The sequence below is a fragment of the Schistocerca piceifrons genome, chromosome 9 (assembly GCF_021461385.2).
Source record: "Schistocerca piceifrons isolate TAMUIC-IGC-003096 chromosome 9, iqSchPice1.1, whole genome shotgun sequence".
NCBI classification, from domain to species: domain Eukaryota; kingdom Metazoa; phylum Arthropoda; class Insecta; order Orthoptera; family Acrididae; genus Schistocerca; species Schistocerca piceifrons.
This window is the reverse complement of record NC_060146.1, coordinates 23,156,615-23,162,339: the sequence shown is the minus strand read 5'-3', so window position 1 is coordinate 23,162,339 and position 5,725 is coordinate 23,156,615. Positions and strand designations below refer to the sequence as shown.

Genomic DNA, 5,725 nt, shown 5'->3' with positions numbered 1-5,725 from the left:
GACGGTACATGATTCACAAGATCAATAGTAACTGATAATGGCGCCTTGCTAGGTCGTAGCAAATGACGTAGCTGAAGGCTATGTTAAACTATCGTCTCGGCAAATGAGAGCGTATTTTGTCAGTGAACCATCGCTAGCAAAGTCGGCTGTACAACTGGGGTGAGTGCTAGGAAGTCTCTCTAGACCTGCCGTGTGGCGGCGCTCGGTCTGCAATCACTGATAGTGGATAGTGGCGACACGCGGGTCCGACGTATACTAGCGGACAGTGGCCGATTTAAAGGCTTCCACCTAGCAAGTGTGATGTCTGGCGGTGACACCACATTATATATATATATCAGAAAAATGCTGCTATCAGAGCACAAAAAAGGCTATGCTTCTTTTTTAAAAGACTGTCTTAAAATTGGGATACAACCTGCCCTCAAGCATGCGGACATACTCGCGCTCTTTCTAACATGCAACTCAGTTCTCACTCCCATATCCTGCAACTCACTCACACTCACTGGTCCATCCACTCCCACAAACGCGAAGCTGCCGCCTCCTTAGCTCAGTGGTAGAGCACTGGTCTCGTAAACCAGGGGTCGTGAGTTCGATCCTCACAGAAGGCATTCATTTTTTTAACTTTCCTGCTGAGAGCAGAGCTATCTCGAGCAGCATCCAGCACATGGCAGACACTGAATGAAATGGAAGTTCTACAACCTTATAGGATATTCTACTTGCTTCAGAGGTTTACTGAATGTGTAGGCGGAACACTGTTTTGTATGCGTTTTGTAGTATAATGTCATGCTTGACGATGTCATTCGTTTATAAGCCTCGCTACAATGTACATGCACGTTATCCACGTGAAGAGGCGTAAGCAGATGCTACCGTTCTGCGAGATGCCTGCAGAAGGTATACGTCTTGCATTGATCAACAGAGCAGAAGAAAGCAAAATTAAATGCGTCTGTGGCGCAATCGGTTAGCGCGTTCGGCTGTTAACCGGAAGGTTGGTGGTTCGAGCCCACCCGGGGGCGAAATCGTTTTAATCGCCACCGAGGTGAGGACATACGTCGCCTTTGTTAGAGATACACAGCTAGTGTGACAATTTGGCTGTGTTTGAATGATGCCACAGAGCCTTATACACATCCAGCCAAGTGACAGTGTAGGTAACAACGTGGCCCTACACAGACGTTCTACTGTGTTCCTATTTATTTGCCATGTGTGACACTGCAGTAGAGCCACGCCTTTTTTTGTTTTCTACCCTCCATCGTGTGCAATCGAGAGGTGTGCGTAACAGTGAGTACCGCAAAACTATTACAGGTCTATCAGTACAACAAACTAGTGATTCACATGCTTATATATGTGTGTCTTTCCACCATGAATAGTTTCCTCCTTTCAGTCTTCCTTACTCTCACGCACCACCTATAATAAACTAGCTCTAAAATTGCACCATATAATGCTTCCTAGTGTATTGCTCTTTGCTCAATCGGAAAAAATAGGTTTAATAATTCGCTAAAATAGTAATGTCCTTTTTCTTTTGTCATGGATTGTTTAATATGTTAAGATATTTTTTTCATGAGTGTTTCCCCTTTGGATACCACTTTACTCATCAAACAACAGCTGACAACTGATACACTAGTTAAAATTTCCGTCAAACTGACTTCATGCCTAGTGCATGTCCCACTAAGGTCCCGTTTTCAAGACCCAACGTAAAATGCCTCCCCCTTGCTTTCTAACACAAGATTTAATAAGAAGATACTAATAACTCAACATTATATTAAAATGAATAGAGCACATCCACAACTCAAAATATCTACAAAAATAATAACAATAATAATACCATAACTAGTAATAAGTAAAATTCCATAAAATAACTTTTTTATACTAATTATTCTCTGTAAATAACTAGATCGTACAATCAATGCTTATTCCAAATTCACTCTGCCGTACGTACAAATGTAGCGTACAAACACTCAGAAAAGCTAAACTGCTAAACTACAACAATAAACGGTGCAAGAAACAACTAACAAACTCTGACTGACAGACCCTCGAAAAATATTATAAAAAAGAAGCACCAAATGAAATAATTACCTGGACAGTACAGTAACAGAAAAATAAAAGCAAAGAATGGATTGTCTCGTCTTTACAAGTAAAATGTGAACTGTACTTGTAAAACGAAATTGTTATTTTGTAAATAAAAGTCTATATACGTTAAAAAACTACAAAAGACGTATTATTTACATTTAATTTCAGCGTATACACCGCGAGTGCCTTATGACACGGCCTCTCTCTCGATGTCGATCTGTATTTGGTGTCTCAAGTGTCGGTCTGCAGCAGGCCGCTCAGCCCAACTCAATGTGGTTTCCCCTTGTGCGGCCTCGTCATTGTCTCCTGTGGTACACCCACAGTCCCACCACTGTGTCCAGCGACTACAGGCTCCTATCCCCCCCCCCCCCCCCCTTGCCCGTCCTTACTGCTACCATCCCGTCCTTCCTCTTACTGCTGCCCCCTCTCAATGCTGCTCTCACTCTCTCTCTCTCTCTCTCTCTCTCTCTCTCTCCCTCGTTGTGACCGTCATACACTGTTTCTCATTGCCAGTGCCTCTCACCCACTTCCACTTTCTCCCTCTCTCCATTCCCCTCCCATGGGCACTGTCCCCCTCCCTCACCTCCTCGCACTGTTCTGACACTGTCAACCATGTTCCACTGCCACTTGTATCCCTCTCGCTCTCTCGCACTGCCATTGTCTCCTTCGCTCTTTTATTACTTTCCCATCTCCTTCCCGCTGTCATTGTCTCCTTTACTCCCAGCATAAATAAACGTGAATTTGTTCGCAAGCTAAATTTATTGGGAAAATTTTTTGTAGGTGCCGAGGGAGGTACGAGGGTTACCCAGAAAGTTGTGCACCATATTATTTTTCTTCTACAATTCTTTGTGTTGTTGTTGTTGTTGTGGTCTTCAGTCCTGAGACTGGATTGATGCAGCTCTCCATGCTACCGTATCCTGTGCAAGCTTCTTCATCTCCCAGTGAAAGGTGGCTACACTGAGCCACAGCGCCAGAGATTGCGCCAACGAGTATTATTCAGCCGCCTCCACTGGCAGTTCTGGTCGAGATGTGGTAGTAGGCAGTGCTTGCTGAGATGTCGTAGTGAAAAGTTCTTGTCGAGAAGTCGTGGTGGAGAGTGCTTATCGAGATGTGGTAGTAGTCAGTCGGTGTTGAGATGTTGTAGTAGGGAGTGCTTGTTCCATGTTTTATGCAGTTGTTTGATGGGCTAGACAGCAGATGTTGTTAGAATGGAGATATTGTAATGATCAGAGTGCTTTTCGTCAATATATATGAAGGTAAAAGAAATTCCTTTTTTTTCTTTTATTATGTCAATGTCTTAAATAATGTGTCATTACAGGTTCAGTCAACAAAGCATCTGGCTTGTGTTCTTGTATTAGAGTGTAATTCTGGTTTCCTTACGCAATTATAGTATTTATATTTTTTAATTACTTCAGTATAAGTGGTATTTAAAATTTCTTGTCTTATTGACGAAGAACCGTGCCAGATGCGTACGTTGAATCACACTTCCACACACAGAACAATGACACTTGTGTTTTGGTTTCGTAGGTTTTATAGTTGCTGCGGACTTAATTAATTAATTGTATTAACGGAAATTTTCTTTCATTCCTTGTTGTTGTTCTATGCAGTCAGATTGCGTACTAAAGCTAGTCAGGGCCAACCGTTTACGAGACAGCGTAACCTGACAGACAACTACTAAAAAAAAAATTAGAAGTATTTGCATTTCATGTCTATATAATTAAGCCCCCATGCACGTGGCGACCGCTGCTTCGGATCGTCCCTTGGAAATCTTCTGATTGTAAAAATAGCAGACAGTAGTATTGTTGTAGTAATTTGTAGTTTAGTAATTGTAGTCTATATTGCATGTGTAGATTTGGTAATTGTCTTTCTTCTAATGGTATTTTTTTTGCATAATTTAATTTTTGTTGTCTTGTCTACGGGTTTGACAATTTAGTGCAATTATTTCAATTGTTCGTTAATCGTGTTTGAGGGAAACATTTCGTGTGAATGGTATTGTTGGAGATAAAGAGTCATTGTGTGTAATTTTCGTACAGTGATGAGTTTTGTATGTTTTGTAAATGATTACGCGATCGATGAAAAAGGCAAAAATGATGAATAGTGAGAATGACGAAATTGTTAACATGGCGAACTCGCCAACACAGGAGAACAGGATGATGAATAATGAAGTTGAAAACAATTTAATAAGTCTGGAAGATAGTCCGGAACCATTTCAAAATTTTTCTCAATCAGAAAATTCACAGAATACGAGATTAACGATAGAAGATTCTGGAATAGTATCTAACACAGATAGCTTTACAGCTATGACGAAGGAAACTGGTTTTGCGGGAAATGTTAGGGGCGAAAAGAATTTCGAACAAGTTAATATGGAGCAGTTGATGAATGCAATATTAAATTTTCGATCTGAAATTAAAACTGGTATGGGAACAATGGAAACACGGTTAGACTCACTGGAATCACAAATAGGTACAATTAAAACAGAGATGCGAACTTTGGCAACACGTTTAGAAACTGATATGGGAACAATGGAAATACGGTTAGACTCACTTGGATCACAGTTAGGATCTGAATTAAAAACAGAGATAGGAACAATTAAAGCTGAGATGGAAACAATGGAAACACGGTTAGATTCACGAATAGGGACATGTTTCAAAAATATGAAAGATGAATTAAAGAAAGAAATCAGAGAAGAAGTACAACCGATTTTGAATTCTCACAATAATAGATTAATTGCAGTAGAGATTAGACAAAAGGAAAAGGATAGAGAACAGGAAGAAAGAGATCACGTGATAGTACAAAAATTTTCGGAGTTAAATTTACAACGTGCACACGATAAGGAAGAAATATTTGAGAGAATCGAGGAATCCGTACCAAATGACAGGATAAATAACCTAACACAACAATATGAACAGTTAACTACCAAATGTGTTAATACTGAAACCCGAGTCGCGACACTTACGGAAGACGTAAATAAACAGAAAGAACAAATAGGTGATTTATCGGAAAGAGTTGAGAAGATTTCAGACAAATTGACAAGTCTTAGTTTAAATGGGGACAGAGATTCAGATGATACAGCACCATTGCCATTTGCAGAAACAGAGGAGTACCAGAATATAAATAAACATGTTGAAAATCAGGGAAAATTTAATTAACGCGTTAAAAGGGAATTTGAGGCATTACGAAAGCAAGTCAAACAAATTGAAGGCGAAATCGTAGGAAAAGACAGTAGAAGAAATTTAGAATCACCGATAGCGGGGCTTTTGAAGAAAATAATTTGTTTCATTTAAGGGATGCAACAAGAGAGCGCCAGGCGCGCGAACTTGACAATAATCGACATTCGGACAGGGACAGACGCGGTAGGTCTTTGTCGCCACGAGGAGAAAACTTTGACTATAAACACTTCTTAACTGTTCGGAAATTTAAGATCTTTCGTAATTCTAAGAATGACATACATTCATGTTCATGGTTAGATCAATTTATGTACGCACTTCCACCAAATTGACCACTAAGTCATAAACTGGAATTTATGTGTGGATATTTAGAAAACGAACCGGCGACGCGCATGCGCGCACTTATTAGAGATTGTAATAATCTAAATGATTTTTATCATGCATTTCTATCGGCATATTGGTCCGAAAACACGCAAGAGAGAGTCAAACACAGTCTT

At 40.2% G+C, this 5,725-nt stretch overlaps 2 non-coding genes across 2 annotated transcripts; both read left to right on the top strand.

Moving 5' to 3' along the window:
- The first annotated feature begins 533 nt into the window (after positions 1-533).
- Trnat-cgu lies at positions 534-605 on the top strand. The gene has a single exon. It is a non-coding gene; the product is annotated as a tRNA-Thr (tRNA).
- Positions 606-936: 331 nt separating this feature from the next.
- Positions 937-1,010, top strand: Trnan-guu. Its single transcript has one exon. It is a non-coding gene; the product is annotated as a tRNA-Asn (tRNA).
- The last annotated feature ends 4,715 nt before the right edge of the window (positions 1,011-5,725 follow it).